This window comes from Anser anser, assembly GCF_964211835.1.
Source record: "Anser anser genome assembly, chromosome: Z".
NCBI classification, from domain to species: Eukaryota; Metazoa; Chordata; class Aves; order Anseriformes; family Anatidae; genus Anser; species Anser anser.
Window position 1 is genome coordinate 51,321,963 of NC_139723.1, and position 24,522 is coordinate 51,346,484.

At 41.2% G+C, this 24,522-nt stretch overlaps 1 long non-coding RNA gene across 1 annotated transcript; it reads right to left on the bottom strand.

Moving 5' to 3' along the window:
• Positions 1 to 905: 905 nt before the first annotated feature.
• On the bottom strand, positions 906 to 24,217 carry LOC310889535. The gene is made up of 3 exons (XR_014576606.1): positions 12,348 to 24,217; positions 8,749 to 9,254; positions 906 to 1,690 (listed from the first exon to the last, which is right to left on the bottom strand). It is a non-coding gene; the product is annotated as an uncharacterized lncRNA (long non-coding RNA).
• Positions 24,218 to 24,522: the final 305 nt, after the last annotated feature.

Below are 24,522 nucleotides of genomic sequence, written 5' to 3' on the forward strand. Positions count from 1 at the left end.
GTGTAATTAGAAACTGGATCACTATGTACCTTGGTGAGAGACTAGTATTGTATGTTCCATAGTGTCATGTATTTTGACATAGAGTGTATTGAAAGAAGGACAACAAAGATGGTGACAGATCTAGAGAGGAAAACGTATGAGTACTGTCTGAAGTCCCTTGGCTTGCTCAGCCCCGAGCAGAGCAGGCTGAGGGGAGGCCTCATGGCGGCCTGCAGCTCCCTCACGAGGGGAGCGGAGGGGCAGGCGCTGAGCTCTGCTCTCTGGGGACAGCGACAGGACCCGAGGGAACGGCATGGAGCTGGGACAGGGGAGGGTCAGGCTGGGGGTTAGGGAAAGGTTCTGCACCCAGAGGGTGGTCGGGCACTGGGACAGGCTGCCCAGGGAAGTGATTATGTCATTAGGTCTGCCAGTGTTCAAGACGTGTTTGGACAACGTTCTCTTAGATATATAGTTTAATTCTTTGGTTGCACTGTGTAGAGTCAGGAGTTGAACTCAATGATCCTCATGGGTCCCTTCCAAGCATGGATATTCTATGGTTCAGTGATTCCTCTTTTAAGTTTACTGTTTTTACTTTAAAAACTTAGGAAATTTTTCAGAACTGCCTATCGTTACAGCAGTATTAATGACAATCCATTCTAATCAAAAGTTACTTAGGGAAGGTGCAGTTCAGGTTTAGCAAACACTTTCTTCTCAAATTTGATCAAACTAAGTATTTAAAAACATTATTTTCTATACTTTTCCTTACTGTTACAAGTATTTGTATTAGCGCATGATAATCTCTCACTAGGGTCTTGCCATTACCCATGTCTATCTAGTTCTGGTTTTCTCCTTTTGGCTTTTTTCTGTTTTTAAGTAGGAAAAAAAAATCACAAGGAAAGAAAACGGTGATATCGGCAACTAGAATGTACATTGAGCTGTAATCCTATTAAAGAATAATTTTATTCAAAGAATAGTGAATAAAATGCTTTTTGAAGTATCTTGTGGTATGTTATTGGTTGCTGTTGATACACTCTTATTAGATTGCAGAGCACTTATGCCACAATGTTCATCTGACATTGAATTACCATGCATGGAAGCATGGAAAGGTTATCTGCTTTCACAAACAGACTAGGAGAAAATTACCCTTCTCTGGAGCAAACAACTAAGCAAGTCAGTATCATAATATATATATCTATATTCTTGTCCTTCATAGACAATTACTAACTCAGCCTGAATCTGATGCCCATTCTTTGGTGGCTTAGCATCTAGACCCTGAGAAACACCACAACATAAAAGCTATTGTAGTACTAAAAAACGTTTCATAGAGATCTATCACCACTGAAGGTATTCTGTCATAGTGTAAATGCAGGGTATACGGATTCAGCTATATATGTATGAGAACAGCATTATTTTTTGGAAGAGGACAAAATATTTCAAACCTTAGTAATTTATGGCACTGTGGGATAATATATTTTAGCTTACATATTACTATGTTCACAAGAATATTCAAACTGAATTACTTACAATAAGAATCCAATTTATGCTACCATATGTACCTTCCCATTGTCATTCCCAAAAATTATAAGAAGAGTGCTTTTCATTACGTGCACTGGAGTAAATACAGAATTTGTACATATCTACCAAAAAAAAAAAATAATTATCCACAGCATGTCACTGACTTTGCTTGATGTTCTGTGTTCCAAGTTCATGCCTGGTTGGAAAAAAACAAAGAAACTGTAAATACCTAATGAATTAGAGCATAGATCTTTGAGTGGCATGCATGAAAGACTTTCTTCTTATCCAAAGAAAGCGTGTTACACAAGTAACTAACACAATATAGAACAAAGCTTCAGCAAATAAAGCAGAACATAATGATCAGATCTGCATGAATGTAAATTCATGTAGTTCCCTCAAACACTGCCAATCTTTGCCTACTAAGAATCTTTTGTATTATTTAAAGTATGAATAGGGTAACAGAATGTCCCGTTCTTTGGAAACAGCCGTGCTAAATATTGACATAGCTCCAATGACAGCAAATGTTCATGAGCTGTTGATTATATGAAGGCTACTGGTGCTTCTTCACTATTGCTGCTATAAGTGCCACTCTTAGTGTTGTTTTGATATAACAATGTCTGTTGCTTTATTTGTACCCTAGGGAGTCATGTCTTTGAATAGCAATTATATAGAAAATATGAGGTGGATAGGAAAATCTTTTCCATCCTGACCATTAGGTGGAGCTAAAAATCCTGCAAATTGAAACGTTGATCTGATTCCTTTCCACCAAGTTATCCCCACCTGTATTTGGTTTTGATATGCTTTCAGTTTTTCATGGCAGAGTATGGCCTTTTTATGTAGGCTTTCTCAGAAAACTTCTGACTTCAGTTTCTGTAAATATTTTCAAAAGTCCAGCAATAAGAATCTTAAGAGTGAAGACTTCATTTTCAAGCTGTACTTTCTACAGAGTGTGAAATGTTTATCACAGTGTTAAATATTTCTGTTGTTGTTTATGCTGGGTTAAAAACTGTGTGGACGGCTGGGCCCAGAGATTGGTGAATGGAGTAAAATCCAGCTGGCGACTGGTCACCAGTGGTGTTCTCCAGTGGTCAGTGTTGGGGCCCATCCTCTTTAACATCTTTATTGATGACTTGGATGACAGAATTGAGTGCTCCCTCAGGAATTTTGCAGATGACACCAAATTGGGGGGAAGTGTCGATCTGCTGGAGGGAAAGAAGGCCCTGCAGAGGGACCTGGACAGGATGGGTCAATGGGCAGAGGCCAATGGGATGAGGTTCAACATGGCTAAGTGCCGGGTCCATGCTACAGGCCTGGGGCAGAGTGGCTGGAAAGCTGGGCAGAGGAAAAGGATCTGGGGTGCTGCCTGAACATGAGCTGGCAGTGTGCCCAGTTGGCCAAGAAGGCCAATGGCATCCTGGCCTGTATCAGGAATAGTGTAGCCAGCAGGACCGGGGAGGTGATCGTCCCCCTGTGCTCTGCTCTGGTGAGGCTGCACCTAAAGTACTGTGTTTAGCTTTGGGCCCCTCACTACAAGAAAGACATTGAGGCCCTGGAGCGTGTCCAGAGAAGGGCAACGAAGCTGGTGAAGGGCCTGGAGCACAAGTCCTGTGAGGAGCAGCTGAGGGAACTGGGGTTGTTTGGTCTGGAGAAGAGAAGGCTCAGGGGAGACATCATTGCTCTCTATAACTGCCTGAAAGGAAGCTGTGGGGAGCTGGGGGCCAGCCTCTTCTCACAGGTAACCAGTGATAGGACTAGAGGGAATGGCCTCAAGTTTTGCCAGGGGAGGTTTAGGTTGGAAATGAAGAGACATTTCTTCTCAGAAAGAGCAGTCAGGCATTGGAACGGGTTGCCCAGGGAGGTGGTGTCATCACCGTCCCTGGGGGTGTTCAAGGAAAGGTTGGACCTGGTGCTTAGGGACATGGTTTAGTGGGTGACATTGCTGGTAGGGGGTTGGTTGGACCAGATGATCTTGGAGGTATTTTCCAACCTTAATAATTCCATGATTCTAAAATGCTTCATGCTAATCCATACTGAATCCTTACAGACACGTTGTTTTCTAGAAGGAAAAACGCAAGGTCAGAGAGGATTTAAGGATATGTCTATGTTCAAGGCATTGGTGTGGCCTTACCTCAGTAAGAGGTGGTGTACCTCTTACTGTGTACAGATTTGGGCACCACAATATAAGAAGAATATAAGAACAAAACCATTAGAGAGCATCCAAACGAGGACAACAAAGATGGTGAAGGCTCTAGAGGGCAAGACGTATGAGGATCAGGTGAGGTCCCTTGGTTTGCTCAGCCCAGAGCAGAGCAGGCTGAGGGGAGGCCTCATGGCGGCCTGCAGCTCCCTCACGAGGGGAGCGGAGGGGCAGGCGCTGAGCTCTGCTCTCTGGGGACAGCGACAGGACCCGAGGGAACGGCATGGGGCTGGGACAGGGGAGGGTCAGGCTGGGGGTTAGGGAAAGGTTCTGCACCCAGAGGGTGGTCGGGCACTGGGACAGGCTCCCCAGGGCAGTGGTCACGGCACCGAGCCTGCTGGAGCTCAAGAAGCCTTTGGGTAATGATCTCAGACATGGGGTCTGATTTTTGGGTGGTCCTGTGTGGTGCCAGGAGTTGGACTCGATGATCCTTGTTGGTCTCTTCCAGCTCAGGATATTCTGTGATTCTATGATTCTATGTGGTTGTGAAACCCCCTAAATCGGTACGTTCGGCAATATTATTTAAGTTAAATGAATATTTAATCACCTTACTAGATTGGATCTCACGTATTCCTCATGTCAGAATTGATGCACTAATATATTGAGTTAAGCCTGCTTTTCACATGGACCTTAATACTTACCTAACTATCTGATGTAGACTTTCTATTGTAAAAGCAGGCTAAAATTGATAATGTGGAACGTCTTGACACTGCAAGTGAATTTAAATGTATTGGGTCCTGTTGATGTTACGTGGACTTTGTGTGGACAGTGTTAGTGAAAAAAGCTTCAGTTAGAGTAGCAGGCTGTAATTTCAAATGTGAGTGTCTTACTTTTATTTGCAGCCTACAGAATATACAGAAGTATTGAAAGACGGAAGAAAGGGGAAGATTTGTGGTTTATAGGATTTATTCTTCCATGTGGTGTTGGGAGGAAGCCTGGTAGTTCTAAAAGTGTTAACAATAGTGTTACTTTTGTAGAAAAAAAGGAAAATATTTCAAATTGTAGCTACACCTTCCAAAAACCTGTAAATATGTTTGTGGTTATGAATTATACATAGAAAAAGCCACTGTTTAAGTCTGTGATATGTTAATATTCCACAGAGATTATCTGAAGAATTCTTGGCTGTTCCCTCCCACCATCCTTCATACTATAGCCTTTTGTAAGGATTCTGCATTTTTTAGTAATGTGTGCAGCATTCATAAGGAGATATTTCAAATTTTACGTAATTGTTTAAACTTTCCTTCCTGTCATGACACATGCTTCTTTACATATGTGTCATACAAATGTAGAAGTTAACATTCTTTTAATATGTTTAATTTATGTCTTTTTTTTAAAAAAGCCTATAAACTGTAAGCTGTAGAAATATTATTGAATTGGGTAGATGACACCTGAAAGGCAAAAGCAAACCATCCAATCCAACTGTTTTTATTGAGGAGAAAGTTGTACCTTGGGAAGAAAAAAAAGAAAAAAAAGATGTCAGATAACTCATTATCTTATGGTATTTGAAGGACAGAAATTGGAAACCGTAATCTGCTGCTGTACTGCATAATGCTGTTTTGACCGAAATGATAATTACCACCTCCACTGGTTGTCACTATTTTGGAATCTGGTTCAGAGACTATTTTGCTCTCAAGTTAAATAATCCTAATTAGTTGTCTCAATCTATTGAAGGCTTTTCCCCTCTAGAAAAGAATTCATTCCTGCCCCTTTGCACAGTGAATTCTGGTCTGCTGAGGAAGCTTCAGAAGTCAGGAGGAATTTCATGTGTTTTGGGATGGTGTTGCTTGCCCTCTGATAACTGGTAGTCACAACAGCCATGTGACTAGGGTGGACCATTTGTTAACATTTTGTAGGATTAACAAAGATTCTTAGAAGAAAACAAGTAAATAGGTAGAGAAGGAATGACAGATTTTTTTTAGACTTAGTATGATTAGTTACTCCTACTGTCCAGTACATCCATATCCATATTAATATAACAGAAATGATTTTTTTTACTCCAGTGATTATTTCTGTGCTGAACAAAAACGTTCAGCTATCCCACTAGTATGGTTAAGGGTTTCGTATGTATTTTATAGAACGTGGTATGCTTACTCCTGAATCACTTCCTCTTGAACCATTGTTTTCCTCTTCTTCCTCTTCTGCAGATTTTATGCTTTTATGCTGATGTATGTGGAATTGCACAACAGAACTGTTACTTTCGTATGAAACTTTGATCAGTCTCATGATAGTGACAGGCTTTATGCTGTGTATCTTCTGTAGACTCTAACCAAAGGACAGTGTACTAGAATTACTGGTAAGGTCAGCTGTGTCATAGCACAATATCAGAAGTGACTTAGAAAAGCATTTTTCAATCAAAAATTCCCTCAAAAATACAATTTAAAAAAGATAGGAATATATACTGACTTAAGGAGTTAGCAGGGTTCCCTGGGAATCTGCTTTTCAGACCTTAGGGGTCCAAAGGAGCTGGTTACTTTTTAAGAATCACCTTTTAAAAACAGGCAATCCCACTGCGTTGTAAGTTGAGTAAGTAGGGCAGAAGACCTGCTTGGCTGAACAGGGACTCTTGATGGAACTCAAACAGAAAAAGAAAGCATATGATCTCTCTAAGCAAGATCAGGCCACACAGGAAGACTACAGAGCTGCAGTCCACATTTGTTGCCATCGCCATTGTAAGGAATCAGTTGTATCATCTGAATGTTTATAAATCTGATGCGATTCATCCCTGGGTACCGAGGGAGTTAGCAGATGGTATAGCAGAACCCTTCTCAATTGTCTACAAAAGGTCTGGGGAGGTCCCCATTGACTGGAAATCCCAGTTTGACAGTGTTATCCCAGTTTAAAAGAAGGGCATAAGAGAAAACCTCAGAAAGTACAGACCTATAATTTTAATTTCAGTGTCTGGAAAAATTATGGAGAAGATTATCCTGGGTGCTACTGAAAGGCACTTAAAGGATAATGTTGTCATCAGGCCCAACAAACATGGGTTCACAAAAGAAGAGTCCTGTCTCACTAATTCAATATCTTTCTATGAGAAGATAATCCACTTAGTGGTTGAAGGGAAGGCAGTGGATATAGTTTTTCTGGATTTTAACAAAGTTTTTGATACTGCCCCTCACAGTATCCTTCTGGAGAAATTGTCCAACTGTGAGATGAACAGGTACATGATGTACCGGGTGAAGAACTGGCTGAATGGTAGAGCTTAAAGGGTTGTAGTGAATGGGACTGCATCAGGCCAGTGACCAGTCACTAGAAGCATTCCCCAAGGCTCAGTCTTGGTTCCAGTTCTGGACAACATTTTTATCAATGATCTGGATGCAGGAGTTGAATGCATCCTTAGTAAACTTGCTGGTAATTCTAAACTGGAAGGTGGTGTTGACTCTCTTAAGGAATGGGAGCCTTTGCAGAGGGATCTACACAGGTCGAAGCATTGGGCCAATAGCAATGGCATGAAATTTAACAAGAACAAATGACAGATTCTGCATCTAGGATGTAGTAATGCCAAACACAGGTACAGATTGGGAGGCAAGTGGCAGGAGAGCAGAAAGAGATATGGTGATACTGGTTGACAGCAGACTCAACACAGCTGTTTTCACATTAGTCTTGTCCAGTGCTGCACAGTGGCACTGATTAGAGCAGCTCTGAAACAAAGAGCTGACAACAAATCTGATAGCTCAGTGCTGGAAGCAGCTGCATAAGAAAATTACACAGAAAGATAGTTACAGGGCTGGTCACTGCAATTAGAGCCTGTTAGTGCACTCAGGGACCTGACGTATTTCATATGCATATATACTGGTCCTGCCACTAATCAATAAATTGTTGCAGCAAGATGAAATCACTGCCCCTGTTCCGTAACTCTGTGTACAGTACCGACATTCTCCTTGTGTGCAATATATCTGTTTTATATAGACCTAAATACTGCACTTCGACTAAAGCATGAGTTAGGCTGTTGACTCCTCTCCCCAAGAGCTTTGGCTGTTTTGAGCTTGTTTGATTTGTTCACTTAAAATTTTAAATGCAAGTATTATAGTGCTGCAAGCTGAATCAGACTATTACTGCCATGGTAAAAGGTGGATATCACTATATTTGTTCCCTAGTGCTTGCTTCTGTTCCAGCTGCCATGATCCATAGTATCAGCAGAGGTGTTCATATAGGTTGTGGTGATTTTAACCTCACAATTACAAATTACAAATTAAAATTACAATAATTAATTCTGCACAGTAATTAACTAAGCAGCTGCCCAGATAATTTTGCTAGTGTAAAAGAGCAGGCTAATGCAGATGTAGAGGCAAAAACAAGAAGTCAATGGTGGGGGAAGAGAAGGTCATCTCTTTTAACAATTATGCTAACCCAGCTCATTTTCATGGCCTTTTGGAACCTTGGAGAGCATGCTCTTAAATGTACACATCAAGACTGTGCTGCTGTAGAGATCTCAACTGCCTGAAGAAATGGGCTGATGGGAACCTCGTGAAGTTCAATAAAGAGAACTTCCAAGCTCTGCATCTGTAGTGGAATTGCCTTGTGTGCTCTCACATGCTGGGAACTGACCAGCTGAAGAGCTGCTCAGCAGAAAAGGCTCTTGGGGTACAGCTGGATACCAAGCTGTTGATGAGCCATCAGTGTGCCCTTGCAGCAGAAAAGGACAATAGTGCCCTATGCAGTAGGCAGAGTATTGCCAGAGGGTTGAAGGAGGTGATCCTTCCCCTGTACTTGGTGCTGGTGAGGCACATCTATGTTTTTTGTCCAAGTCTGGGCTCCCCAGTACAAGAGAGACAAGTAGCTACTGGAAACATTCCAACAAAGGACCACAAGAATGATTAAGATACTGGAGCATCTCTCCTATTAGGAAAGGCTGAGAGAGCTGGGACTGTTTAGCATGGAGAAGTGTCAGGTATATACTACCAGCATGCACAAATACCTATTGAGGGGTGACAGTAGGGAAGATGGCACCAGACCTCTCAGTAGTGCCCACTGACAGGACAGAAGGCAATGAGCACAAACTGAAATACTGGAAATTCCACTTAAACATAAGGGGAAAAAAAAAAAAAAAAAAAGCACACCTTTTTTATTGTTATGGTGGTTAAACACTGAACCAGATTGTCCAGAAGAGTTGTGGACTGTCCATCCTTGGAGATATTCAGAACTCAACTGTACACAGACGTTGGAAACCTGTTGTAGCTGGCCCAGTTCTGAACATGAGAAGATGGAACCAGACTTCTCAGTGGTGTCCAGTGATGGCACAGGAGACAACGAGCACAAACTGGGCAAGGATTCAATGGCAGGGGGAAGATAGCATCATCTCATTTAACAGTCATGCCAACTCAGGTCCTTTTCATGTCCCTTTGGAACTCCAGCATGCATGCTCTGGAGTTTTATTGTGATGGTGGCCAAACACTGGACCAGATTGCCAAGATGAGTTGTGAACAGTCCATCCTTGGAGATACTCAGAACTAAACTGCACTCAATCCCTGGCAACCTGTTGCAGCTGACCCTGCTCTGAGCATGGAGTTGGACTAGAGACTTCCCGTAAGTCCTTCAAGACTCAGTAATTCTGTGAACTGTAATGCTGGAAAGGAAAAAGTCATTAGGTACAGAATTAATATTGTCAGAAAAATCATATTGCCTGTTGTATTTCTAATTGCTATTTACGGGGATAGGCATGACCAGAATGTGCAGTACTCTTTTCAAGTACAGATAATGTGCCACATAGCTTAGTAACATACGAGGAAACAATGAGGTGTTCAGAATGAGCTTTCATTTAGTAGCCAACATGCAAATATTAGCAAGAAGGTCAGACATATTTTCACTACCATGTCTTCATTCACTTTTTTCCTTAAAAATTTGTTCTAGCTGATATCTGCAGTAAACTTTTTATTAATGTTAGTGGGATCTGTTATGAACAAAAAAGTCATAAGTTCTTGTAACTTCCATAGGTTCTGTATAAGGAGAGAAAATATCAGTAAGACCATATGATCAAAATGAGTTATTTTTCATGTTGTTACAAAATCATGTAAGTGTTGCAGGATATCAGAATGGTATCTCAATATTTAGAAGATAGCAAAAGGTTAGTGTGATACTACATACGTATGTCAGTAAACAGAAATAAGAAGTGAGTCTTTCCTAAATATATTATCAAAATTATTCTTAATATCATACAGTTGTGCAGAAATAACTTTTACAGAAGGATTCAAAGCAGTACTATAGTAACATAAGAACTTACAGGAGCTTGTAGGAGCAAGTAAAGCATGGAAGAGAGTTTGTGTGAAATACCTGTCATTGTAAGAAGTAGGTGACAATCTCAAAATTGTTTACTGTTCATGATATCATACCTTTCTTTCTACATAAAAACAAACATTAGTTTTGTAATAAATTTGAGGGGTTTTTAATAGTTAACTTTAGTTCATTTCACTGTGAAATATTAAATGTCATCTAGCTATGATGCAGCTGCAGAAGTTCCCGTAATTCACTGGTACTGAAAAGCATTATGTGTATATGCAAATAATTTTAGTAACATGGGTGGAGCTAATACTTAGACAGTATTATGAAACAAATGAAATAGATTCCCCCCCCCCCCCCCCCAGTAATCCACATCAAAGATCAAGGAAAGAAATGCACACTCATTTTAAATTATTTATATATATTGTTCGAAGCTTTGTGAGAAAACCTAGAAAGGTAAGTGCTGGGTTAAAAGCATCTTAAAAAAATGCTGAAAAGCTGCTAAAGCCATAGTTGCTGACAAGGAGAAAGATTAGTGGTCTTATGCATTATATATTTATCTACTGTAGCGGTCCATAGGTCAGGTCTACTCATTTTTTATTCAAATACAATCTGCACTAGAGTTTGCTAGGAGCCAGTAGACTCAAGGAATTTGAATAACTTCATAAGTGCGGTCTTTTGAAAAAGTGATGTGAAAGTGAGCATGAAAGTTAAGTCATTCTAAAAAGTGAGTTCAAGACTAAGTGAGACTGTTTCACCTAGGGTAGCAGACCCTTTGCATCAGAAATATTAAATTACATGTGCTTTCATTGTTCAGTGTAGTGTCTCAGCTTATGAATACCAGCCATCTTACAGCACAATGCTTTATTTTTGGTTTGATTCATATCTAAATGAATCATTATCTGCCAATAACCCAAGAAAATACAACCTTTTTCCCCGGAATAACTGTCATAGAACAAGAATGGCCTCTAAATCCTGAGAGATTCATGCAATACATGGTAGAATTTGTCTGCTTCTTGAGGGATGGTGGACAGATCACTTGTCACCCTTGTGCTTTTGAAAAGTTAATGTTTTTTTCTTCAGAATGACATTTACAAATGTGATTGTGGGTCCAAAATTTAGAAGTTCGTATGAAACACTAACATGCAGTTATTCTTTTGTGTGTGTGTGTGTTTGTTTTGTTTTGCTTTTCTTAGTTGCAGCTGTTCCAAGAAATATTACATGCCTTTAAAGGAAGCCATGATGTTTGTTTCTGCTAGAGGCTCTGTGATCTTCTAGCTTTATCAAAAAGACAGCTTTATAAGTAGGCTCCACTGAAGAGATTTAGAAAAAAAATAGGGGTGCTGACATTAATAATTTAGTAGAAGAAATTATTTTATCTCTGCTACGTGACTAGTTTCGCCTTCAATATTTGTGTAAATGCAGTTACTGATCAGAAGGCTGATCAAGTAACAAAGAACTGGGGGAAAGATCACCCTAATTTGTGAACCTGTTTCCTTTTTTTTTTTTTTTTTTTTTTTTTTTTAACCATAAGGGCATTAGTTTTGGCACAAAAGACTGGGAAAGTACAAAAAGATAAAAAGGAAAAAGAAACTAGGGGAAAGGTCAAGGATGAAGTATGAGGCAGTCCTGGTAAATATATAGCAGTCTGGCAGTGCTCGTCTGACACATCATACTGTGTTACAGAATACTAATGCCGCAGAATAGGAGGGGATAGGGTCTGTTGACTCACTCAGGAAGCCTGCTATCTGCTGACTCAATGACTCACTGTTCCTTCACAGGCAGAAAAAGTGGATCCTTACAAAAAGAGGACTTTAGAATCAGCTGAGTAGTTGAGGAAGGTCAAGGAAAAATCAGGTTTCATTGTAAGTGTAAGCAATAGGAAGGAAATGGGTTTTAACTTTACATGACATACAGTGTTCTGTTTTGTTTTGTTTTGCTTTGTTTTGTTTTGTTTTCAAATGTCTGTTTAGCTAGAAGAACAATATCAACTGAGGTAAAAAAAATACCTGCAATAAAACCAGATTATAAGAAAAATAAGAAAAGGTGGGGAAGCCTGGGATTTTGTTAGGTGACAGAAAGAAATATTAGTGATACCTTTATAGATAATGACTAAGGTGGGTTCCACCTGCTTAAGATAACAAGGGAAAATGCTGCCCACAGAGTATTTTGCAGATGTTCACAAAATGTCTTCAGAAAATAAGCCTGCTGCGATCCTCCCCTTTGCTGAGGCAGGAAGGACAGGGATATTCAAACGGATCTGTGTGCATCTTGGGCTCAGTGTGTGCTTGCTGGGATTTGGATGAAAAAAAAATCACCCTCAGAGGATTCTTTGTGTTCGTTCTTACGTGATTTTATAAGCACTTTAAACAATTCTGTCATTGTTACTAGACAACTGCCCTAGTTCTTATTTGAAAGACCAGTCACAATGTTATTTACTTACCAAGCAGCTAAACTGGGATGAATTTCTCAATCTATTGGCCCGACTTCTCTGAGGAAAAAAGAGACATCCTGTTACGTCTTTATAGCTGGCATGTGGTAATTTAGACAAGTCCCCTCTCCTTCCCTTTTGTATCATCCTTTTTCTTTTAAGCTTAATTATAGAAACTTTAAGTATCCAGCTGAAGCAGGAAAGAGACAAAGGAGGCTGGAAGGAGCAAGAAGTTGGCTTGCCAGAGCATGAAAAGGGCTCTCAGGTCTTGAATTAGTGAGGTTTTGTTTTGTTTCTCTTTAATCCTCTCTGCAGCCATTGCCTACTGTGGCTATGAAATGTATTTTCTGTAAGGGCCTAGAGAGCACCTCTCTTCCTGGGGCTTTGGCTGCCTGGGCTCAGGGCCAATGCAGAGACAGTGCAGCTGACACCCGTCCCCTCCCTCTGGTGTCTCTGGAGAGATTCCCCCCAGACAGCACTGCAGGGAAGCCGGGGCTTCCCATGAGAGCTGATTTAAGCTGACCTTCTAGTGCTTGGCTCCCAGCTGAGCCACAGCTGCCACTGCATTGCAGCCCTGCCTACGCCTGGCCATGGGCCCGCTGATCCAGGCCCAGATGCTGACTGACACGCTGACACCCCGGCCTTACACTGGACCTTCCTCATCACTGTGGACCTGCCTGGTGACCCTCACAGAGCCTGATCGTGACCCTAATTTGCTGACTTGCATTCCTGGCTTGACCTTGGCCTTCACCTTGAACCTGCCTGATGTGATGGGCTGTGAGCTGACTCTGGCTGCCATCCCTGGCCGTGCCCTACTCACCTTGCTCAGGGTTGTGAGGCAGTTCTGTGGCTTGCAAGCTGTTGGGATCTCCCTCAGCTCCCAGCTCCCCTCCCCTAGGGATCAGCTGGCCCATGCTGCATGGTGATGGTTAGCTCAGGCCTTCTTCAGTCCTGAGCACAGATAGCCAAACCTCCAGGAGAAGGGATGCTCTCACAGTGCTTACACTCACTGAGGGCTGTTACTTTCCTAATGCCTTGCTTTATGGGATGTAGGATTAAACAGAGTTGTTGCTAATTTTTATATATGTTAGTATACATACATGTGTCGAGGTTTGGGCATTTCTTTTGGTGTTTAAAGCAGTCAGACTGCTTGGCATCCTGGAAGAAAATTGTGCCTGTGAACAGCATAACAGCATCAGAACAATAAACAGTGAATGTCCAAACCCAGGGAATTAGGGGCTTAAAAACCAAAATTAAGTCTGCTTACAGCAAATACCAGATTTTCAAAACGACAAACATATCTTTAGGAGTTTATCTGCATGCAGAATTCCACTCCAGTATCAGCTGAGGGCAATGCACTCACTCCCCCAAAGTTACTGGTAATCTTGAGTTTTCCATTACATCTTTCCTTTTTATAGTCAAACTGCTGTTACTTACATGATCTACTGGAGGACTGGAATATGCAGTTCCAACAAATGTGCTTTGTTCTTTTTCTACCCTTGTAATTCAATCTGCTTTTACCTTTGATCTGAAATCTCTTTTGAGCTCAGAGCACAGGCTTCCTGTACAGTTCTTCATAGGTACAAGTCAGCATCTATTGTTCATTTGGTTACACAAGAGAGCTTTACAAGCAGAGCAAGGGCAAAGACCTCATTCAAAGTTTTGATCTGAAATAAATTTAAAATTGAAATCCTAGGAACAACTAATCACTAATCATGAAATTTTACTTTAGTGAGAATGTTATTCTACCAAGTTTTGTTCCATGATGATCTTACTGCATGATTACAGTTTTGGGTGGGAAAGACACAATCTCCTTTCATTTCACCAGTGCTGATGCAAGAGATTGTAACCCTTACTGAAGGTTACCACAGTTTCAGATCTAGCAGTTGAGCTGCATGTATGAATATTCATTCACTAACCCACATGAGTTAACAAAGATATTTAAGCAGTCTGAAACAGCCTACTTTATTTTGATGGACCTGGACTGGGGAGCATTACACAATTGGCTCATTGGGCAGATCTGAGAGGGTTATTTTTATCTGATATGGCAAGGAACAGTAAATAGATGGGAACAAGATAGGGTAGCAGTTTTTCTCCATTGCTTTGTATCGTGTTATCTTTGAAATTTGTCTGACTGGGGAATCAGAGAAATATGAACTTGGTGGTTTCGTTGACAAAAATGCCTTTCAGCTCACTTTTTTTTTTTTTTTTACAGGTTTCAGAATGCTGGGTCATAATATCCTAAAACAGACGTAGTTGCTCCCCTCCAAAACAAAAAGGGTATTAATACAGTTGATACATTAATTATGTGTGAAGTTGATACAAGTGGATACATTATGATGGATAATTACTAAGCTATCAAAATAGTTTAATAAAAGATGATGACAGTTGGAGTTTTGCGCTTGTGTTATGTTATAGATAGCTAGATGATGGAGTAATAGTAAGGTGTGCAGAAAGGAAGACCAGGTCCTTTAAACCTTTAGAATGCACTCCACAAAATTATCTTCTCAGCAGAACTTCTCCACTTTCAGAAATTCAACTAAACTTGTGGAGATACCATTTATTTTTATTCTGCTGTAAGTGCATTTTCTTCTGCTGGGCTCCATTACAGTTGCTGTTACACTCCTGGACTGTCATGGACTTCCTGATGTCTGTACTCCTGTTGTGTTAAGTGGAAGCAAGAGCTGGCAAGGAACAGCCTTCAGTGTCTGTCCGTTTTACTAGCTTTCCTTGAACTTCAGGGGATAGAACATTGAGAAATATCCTCCCACAGCCTGAGTTGCTTGTTGTCTGCCTTGAACCTGCCTAAGCTAGTTTAACTGATCTTGCCAAAACTGAATTAAGTAATACTCCCAGGGAGTCCTTTGCCAGTAAATCTAAGGACTTCCTACTAAGTAACTTCATAGAGCCAAAGGAAGACAAACAGCTAGGGAAAATAACCTCTTCAACTTGCAAAGGAAAAGAAGGTGACTACAGTCTCTTAGCCTTCTCTCAAAAACAAAGAAAGTACTCTTAAATTAGCCTACTGAATGTAAAATCAGTGAAGGTGTAAGATTCACACAAACTAACGGATTAAAAACTAAGCTTTTCAAAGTCTCTCACTTCTAGAAAATCTACAAACCTTTCCTTCATTATGATTCATTCTGACTGAGTTAGTTCAGAGGAAGAATATTTTGTTGCTCAGATTCAGAAAACTTCCTGCTCCTGTAAAAAAGACAAAGCTAAAAGAGTGCTAGTTTAGATACAGATGCCTCTAAACTAATAGGAGCTTTTCCATTGATTTCAGTAGACATTGATTTAACTCCTAAACAAGGAGTTATCCAGATGTTTGGTACTGATGAAATAAAGTCCCTTGTGCAATATTAACAAACCAAAAATGTGAAGACAGGAATGACTAATACAGAAATCGATGTTGTGCATGATTTATAATGTGCTCTGTAACTCCCTACCTACCAGTATAGAAATCCTTCACTACAGAATCAATATAGTTCTAATGCCCAGAATAGCAACATTTCAGAGCATATACATGTACTATTAATAGTACGTGTTATCCCTGCTTGAGGGATACTCATGAATGTCTTTGCACACGGAAGCTTTTGTGAATGCCCACGGCAGCCTGATTCACAGGCCTTTTGTGGTAGAAACAAAGTGGAACAGTACATTAATCAAGGCTAGAGATAAAAGAGCCACTCCAAAGCAGCTCTTCTGCAGTTCTCTAGCCCATCTCAACTCCAGGAAAGCACAGCACAGATGTTTGGATTGTATTCTTTGGGAAGACTTCAGTCAAAGAGAAATTTAGAACTTTAGACCATTAAAACAAGGATTAAAATATCAAAGTGGAATTCACAATCATTGCCAAAACAGCTGTTGTTTACTGTCCCTTAACAAATCAGATGATTTACGAAAAACATTTTCTTAACAATCAGATTACAGGAAGTCCAGTATTCCTAACAGATATTGCAGGCAGCCCTGAGCTTCTGTTCCAGCTGTACTGTTATATACCTCGACAGTCTTTGTGCTTTGTTCTATAAGCAAACCTATTATCCCCAATGCACATAGCCAGGAAATGTCATGGAGGAAAAGGGAATCAACATGAGTGAGCCTCACGATGTTTAAACAAACCAGTTTTCATTAAGTGTGGATCATTCTTGGTTGAGTCCTGTTACTTTAGCCAGCAGAAATCATTGACTGGTTGTCTATGGTTGGTAAACCAAACGTTCAGCGCTTTTGACTGTTATCTGTTCCCTTACTCCTCTTTTCAGTCACTCCTGTTTCATCTGAGATGTTATCAAAGACCAGGATCTGGTTTATAAAACCTTTTCTTCTTTGGCTTCTTGACATTCCTGAGCCTCTGTCAAGAACTTGTTGAACACACATAGCTATTCAGGACTGCAGATTAAAATTTCCCCAGAGGCTGAAGCTCATTAAGGACATCTCATATTTATATGTTAATAACAAAGTGAACTCAACATGTTTGTTTTACAGTTGGGAAGATAAAAACACTGAAGCTAGAACTCAACTACTCTGATAGCCTCTGATAATGAATGTCCAATTTGGGCATGACTTTCAGAAATGTTGAGTATCCAGGATCTCTACCTGGAGCTGAGGAAGAGTATGTTCCTGTGCAAAGTAATATTATCTCCCTGCCCAGGTTCTCCCATTTCTTAAAGGAAAATTCTACATTATAAAACACAGTAGGATATTCATTTAAAACAGTTACATTAGCATTATGGGTTGGCTTTACTGCTGATTTTGAGCACTGTGGGTGAGGGGCAGTATTTCTGAGCATCAGAAAAACATTCAGAAGTAAACAAGTTATTAAATGTCACAACATCCATGTGGAGCATTTAACTACCATGGAAAAAACTAAGTAACTAGCCCCAAACTCTGTAGGTTAGGATAGATCAACACAGGTGGACACCAGCTCAATGGTTTTATGCTCCCGTCTCACTGGGAGACGAGCATCTGCAGTCTGGAAGCCAAATGGGACACCCAAGCTTATATGCTCTGCCTCTCAATGTAGCTAATGAGTGTGAGAGGAATGCCATGTTAACAACGTGCCAGAACTTCTAAATCACTACTTTTTATATTTAGCCAGTATGAAGTCTAGGGGAGGCTCTCTTCATTACCGGTGAATTTTGAACCTTGATCTGCTGATTCTCTCTCCCCTGCATCACTGACCAGAATACATCATCTTGTGTACACGTGGAATAATTCTGGAATCTCAGGCCAGCTCCGTGGAATACAGTTCAGCAAGCATATAATAGTCAGTTTTAATAGCAGTGTTTGATTTAGCAGGTTGGTGAACTATGTGCTACAGCAAAAGATGAATCATTGTTTATAGATGGTGTCAAAGCAGCCAAGTGGAGTTTAACCAGAGTTTGCTAATGTTACTGTGCACGAGTTACACACCAGTAACTCATATTCAAGGCCACTATCTTGTCAAAAGGACACTGTCCAGTGTGCTCCAGCAACACCAACACGCTTTAGAAGAGAAACCTCTTTAGCCATGTTTAAGAAAAAAGCCGTAGAGGTGGGGAGTTCGTGAAAACCTCAAAGTAGCAGGGAAGGACACGTGAAGGAGGAGGAGCGAGGCTGCAGTGGAAGCCTCTTTGAATTCCAGCAAAAGAACATTTTTCATGCAGTGAGACCCTAGACTTGATTCTGTCTCCAAAAGCTTTTACAGCAAGATCTTTTGGTGCTAAGTCAGCACAGATCCACTGAAATCAGTAATGCTGAAATGATTTACAGTAGCTGACTGGCTGGCCTTGTTTTCTCTTTCTTTGTCAAGTATAAGGAAACATAAGCAGAGAAAGCTTGAACCTCCTTTTAGTTTTCTGTGAAATGTATTAAATAATCTTCTTCCAGTAAGGCAGCTCTTTGAGCTTAATTGTTGAACAGCTTTCTCCTAGAACTTAAAGAGATTGTTTAAGCATTTTCTTTAAAAATACCGTCTTTGTGAAGTTAATGTTTTATTTAGAATTTAATCCTTTAGGTGTTAGAAACCTCTGGCAAATTTCTTTTGTCATAGGGAAAAGAGGATAGAATAGTATTCTTCATTATTGAAAGAAAGATAGAAAGCTGTCAAAAGAAAATACAATACTGTTCACATATGGTACCAGCCAACAATCAATTCATCTTTCCTTACAGATCTTTCCTTTGCAAGTGTATGGGGTTTGCAAGTGAATGGGTCAGAAGTGGCCAAATCCCATCTGTATCAGTATCAAGACAGAGGACCTGATCTTGAATCCTTGTTTGCTTTGGAATCCACAATCAGCATTCAGCATTCAGCACAGTAATATGGGACCCGGTTCTGACTATAGTAAAAGCTTTTCATCATAATGTAAAAAGACAGACTGTACAAAGATGGTAAATAAGGAAAATCAAACTAAAAGGATAGGATATTCTATGCTACAACCACAGAGATTGGCTTATCTTTTTATGATTGCCTGTAAGAAACTTATTTATGCTGTATTCCCTTGTGCTGCATGGGGTAGATATATTCTAGAAAGCTAAGTAAGTAAGTGACACTAATTTAAACTATGCTTTGTGTGGTCAAGTTAAATATTTAATTAAAAAAACTATAATAATCTGAAATTCTTTCCAAAAGTGAAAATTTCTAATAGTGCCTAATATAAACTCCTGCAGGCATTGTTGGGTGCTAAATACAATTTCTTTGAAAGTGTTCAATCTTTTGTTGAACTGGAGAAGGCTGCAGAGGAAGGCACAGAAACAAAGAACTTCTGGTTATTTTTCAATTTGAGATAGCTGACTCATTCAGTTCTCCTTTCGGTACTGCCAATGATCTGTTATATGACTTCAGGTAAGTCACTTCTAACTTTCCATATCTCTCATAACCAACTATAGCAGCCTCTTTCATTCCAGCATCCTGCCCCACTGTGTGTTGTATTACTTAGGTTTGCTCTGTGTTTAGCTCTATGGGCCTAGAATGTAGTTAGATTTTTGCAGTGTTACTGAATAAAAACAGCAACAACAAAACATTAATTTTCTTCAAGGAAATAGTCTAAGTAATGTCACGAGTAATCTCAGTCACACCTTATCATATTGCAAAGGTCAGGAGTTATCTGATGAATGGTAACAGGTCTTTCAGAAAACTTCAGTAACTTATTACACACTTATGAAGGGCATCTGAATGTTACTCTGGCTGTCTGAAGTATTGTGTTACACTGGCATTCATCCTCTTGAAATGTGGAAATATACACCACAATAAATAACTTGAAATATGTAGGAAAGCTTTTGAAATTAACTTGGCTTATTAGAGAAAATGGAGATACTGTCTAAATGAGGATAAAGGATGAAATTCACTGAAGTTGAATGCAAAATGTTGCTTGATGTCAAGATGTCTGCACAGGCACTGGATAATGAACCATTTGTGAGGTCATTCTTCAGGGAAGACTCTGAGGATCATAACAGATTACAGTCTAGCTCTAACCATTGCTTTAAAACTAGGATAAAGATCAATATCATAGTGAGATGCTGGTAATATGGATTGACCAGAAGTGTTTCAATGTAAGAACACAGCTTCTACTTCAGAAGAAGAATGAGGATCATCAGGCTAACAAACATGGCCAAAGAAAGGCTGAATGAAATAAAGCCCTTCAGCCTAAAGAAAAGAAGAATAGTACCTGATCTCTATTTTTGCAGAGCACAGAAGAGCCACCAAAGTCCTTTAAATGCACTGGGAGTCACTCAGTGTAACCATTATAAATGGTAAGATTCAGATTGCCTGGATTGGTTATGAAACTTGCGTTGTCAGAGGGTCTTAAAAACAGGTTTAACAGATTTCTGCCAGAAATGACAAATACTATTTTAGACAAGGGAGTGAAATAATGATCTCTTACAATGTGTCCCAGCCCTCTCTTTTCTAGGATAACTGACATCCCATCAGCTGATAGAGTCATTAGTATCACCTAGATAAGCAGGTGAAGGAAAATGTAAGAATCTCTGCATCCATAGGACTTCTTAAGGGCTTTAATTGCAACTTTATGTCAGAGCTCTGAGTTCACTTATAAAAACCTTAATTGCTGTGACTGGTCTTACAGAGCACCATCACCCACAGACCCTCTGCTCATGGCCCGGGCACATCATTTAAGTTTAGGCCTGAGCAGTAAACCTTTCTCCATTCCTGCTTTCTACTGCTCCTAAATTGTTGTTTTTATTTCCTGGCTTCACCTAGAATCACAGAATCACAGAATGACTTGTGTTGGAAGGAAACTTAAAGATCATTTATTTCCAACCCCCCTGCCATAAGCAGGGATGACAACCACTAGATTGGATTGGCCAAGGCCCTTTCCAGCCTGACCTTGAACACCTCCAGGGATGGGGCATCCACAGCTTCTCTGGGCAACCTGTGCCAGTGCCTCACCACCCTTACAGTGAAGAATTTCTTCCTAACATCCATTCTAAATCTATCCTCTTTTAGTTTACAGAATCACAGAATCATCTAAGTTGGAAGAGACCTCCAAGATCACTGAGTCCAACCTCTGACCTAACACTAACAAGTCCTCCACTAAAGCATATCACTAAGCTCTACATCTAAACATCTTTTAAAGACCTCCAGGGATGGTGACTCAACCACTTCCCTGGGCAGCCCATTCCAATGTCTAACAACCCTTTCAGTAAAGAAGTTCTTCCTAATATCCAACCTAATCGTCCCCTGGCGCAACTTTAGCCCATTCCTCCTTGTCCTATCACCAGGCACGTGGGAGAATAGACCAACCCCCCACCTCGCTACAGCCTCCTTTAAGGTACCTGTAGAGTGCTATAAGGTCGCCCCTGAGCCTCCTCTTCATTCCCCCTTGTCCTGTCATTATCCATCCTAGTAAAGAGTCCCTTTCCATCATTTTTATAAGACCCCTTTAAGTATTGAAAGGTCACAATGAGGTCTCCCTGGAGCCTTCTGTTCTCCAGGCTGAACACCTCCAGCTCTCTCAGCCTTTTGTCACAGGAGAGGTGCTCCAGCCCTCTGATCATATTTGTGGCCCTCCTCTGGACTTGCTCGAAAAGCCCCACATCCTTCTTGTGCTGGGGGCCCCAGACCTGGATACAGCACTCCAGGTGGGGCCTCACAAGGGCAGAGCAGAGGGGCACAATCATTTCCCTCCACCTGCTGCCTATCCCTCTGTTGATGCAGCCCAGGACACAGCTGGCCTTCTGGGCTGCAAGCACACACTGCTGGCTCACGTCGAGCTTTTTGTCCACCTGAACTCCCAAGTCCTTCTCTGCAGGGCTGCTCTCAGTGAGTTCTTCTCTCAGTCTGTGCCCCTGTCTGGGATTGGCCTGACCCAGGTGCAGCACCTGGCACTTGGACTTGTTGAACCTCATTAGGTTCACATGGGCCCACTTCTCTGGCCTGTCCAGGTGCCTTTGGATGGCTTCCCTTCCTTCTGTTGTGTCAACTGCACCACTCAGCTTGGTGTCATCTGCAAACTTGGTGAGGATGCACTTGATCCCACTGTCTGTGTCATTGATAAAGATATTAAATAACACTGGTCCCAAGACAGACCTCTGAGGGACACCGCTTGTCACCAGCCTCCACCTGGACATAGAGCCATTGACCATTGTTCTCTGTGTGGCCACAGAGCCAATTCCTTATCCACCAGTGGTCCACCCTTCAAATCCATATCTTTCCAGATTGGAGATCAGGATGTCATGTGGGACTGTGTCAAAAGCCTTACAGAAGTCCAGATAGACGACATTGGTCAGTCTTTCCGTGTCAACTGATGCAGTCATTCCATCAAAGAAGGCCACCAGATTGGTCAGGCATGATTTGTCATTGGCAAAGGTATGCTGGCTGTCTTGGATTGCCTCAGTGTCTTGCATGTGCCTTGACATTGCCTCCAGGAGGATCTGTTCCATGGTCTTGCCAGGAACAGAGGTGAGGCTCACAGGTCTGTAGTTCCCTGGGTCCTCCTTTCTACCCTTTTTAAAAATGGGAGTGATGTTTCCCTTTTTCCAGTCACCAGGGACTTAGCCTGACTGCCAGGACTTTTCAAATATGATGGAGAGAGGCTTGGCAACTGCATCAGCCGATTCCCTCAGGACCCTGGGATGCATGTCATCAGGCCCCATAGACTTGTACCTGCTCAGTTTCATCAGGTGGTCTCGAGCTTGCTCTTTCCTTACAGTGGGAGGGACTCTGCTCCCCCAGCCCCTGCCTAGAGATTCAGGGACTCGAGAGAAGTGGGAAGCCTGACTACCAGTGAAGACTGAGACAAGGAAGTTGATAAGTACCTCTGCCTGTACCTTCATGTCTGCCATTACCAGTTCTTCGTCTTCATTTATCAGAGGCACTACACTCTCCCTAGTCTTTCTTTTGCTGCCAGTGTACCTGTAGAACCCTTTCTTGTTATTCTTTGCATCCCTCACCAAGTTTATAACTGTCAGTACCTTGGCTTTCCTGATGCCATCCCTGTACATCCGGACAGTGTTTCTGTACTCTTCCCAGCTTTCTGCCTTTCCTGCTAGCTTTCTTACAAATGGCCACAGAGGGTTCTTGTGCTTTAAGAGAACAACCTTAAAGAGTTGCCAGCTCTGTTCAGCTTCTTTGTTCCTAAGGACAGTGTCCCATGGGATCTTGTCCACTAGGTCTTTAAATAGCTCAAAGTTTGTTCTTCAGAAGTTCAAGGTCCTGACTTTCTTCTTCGCCAGGCCCATATTCCTCGAGATCACAAACTCAGCCAGGGTGTGGTCACTGCAACACAGACTGCCTCCAGTCTTAACCTCTTTAATGAGCTCTTCCACATAGGTGAGCACCAGCTCCAGTAACTCTTCTCCTCTGATTGGTTTGTCTAATAACTGGACGAGGAAGTTGTCCTCAATGCACTCCAGGAGTCTCCTGGATTGCTTGCTGCTTGCCACAAGGCTTTCCCAGCAGACATGCAGGTGATCCCAGGAGGATGAGAGCCTGTGAGCTTCTTGTAGTTGGAGCAAGAAGGCCTCATCCATAGGCTCCCCTTGATTGGGCGGCCTGTAGTAGACCCCAACCACAAGGTGCCCTTTGTTGGTCTGGTTCTTAATTTTTACCCACAGGCTCTCAACCTGCTCGTGGCTCTTTCTCAGAGGCAAGTCTTCACAATCTATCCATTTCTTAACACAAAGAGCAACGCCCCCACCTTTCCTTCCCTGCCTGTCTCTCCTGTAAAGCTTGTAGTCCTCCATTCCAATGACCTAGGGCCTGATTAATTATTTTGCCTTACCTGATGGCTACTAGACTGTTGATGGGCCCCGACCCTGCTTGGGGACCCTGTTTAGACCCTGTGGGACTGTACCCTGCCACTGAGGGCACTGCTTGTGCTGGGGGCACACTTGACTCATGGCTTTTTTGCCTTAAAGACCAGGCACTTTTTGATCCTTGACATTTAAAGCCATAACCATCAGAGACATCCTAGCATAAACAAAACGAAATCCTGATAGACCAGCAACTACTGCTAATAAACTATTGTTCTGATGTATTAAAATTTCTTGGTGTTGCTGTTTGACTGATACAGGCTTCATCAGCGTGAGGGGTTTTACAAAATTTCTTGAGTGAATATGAAGGTCATTTCATGCTACTTATATTCCACTATTATACTTTTTTTTTTTTGTCAGACCACAAGTTGACAAGTAAAACATCATACAAAACCAGAAATTTTTCTTATCTGTCCATTGTCTAGAATGTACTGATCTTTGTTGCGACAATACATCTCTAGCAGAGCAATTACCAATATTAAATTATTATTCAACCCCTTATCCTTCCCATGCTTGGACTGACTGAAATAATATTGCACTCTTAAAAATAGCTTCTATATTAGATTACATTGAAAGCATCCAGTAGAGTGTCCTCTGATTATGTTATAAATTCTGAGATCATTTTATGTATAAGCAATGATGTTATTCATAGGCGTAGCATACAGAGTAAAAGAAAAGCATGTTAGTGAGGTAGAAATGAGTAAAGGTATTGGAGTAGCTTTATAGACAGATAATGTCTTCATAGCACAATCCATTTAAAGTGTTGTAGTCAATGCTCCCATTGCATCAGTCAAATGCATATGATAACTATTATTCTATGCAGCTAACTAAATATATTACAATTTTATTGCCTAGCAAGGAATCTATGGTTTACGTCTAGTACCTATAAATCCAAAACCAGGGCTAAATTCTGTGAAAATGAAATTGCATGAGATTC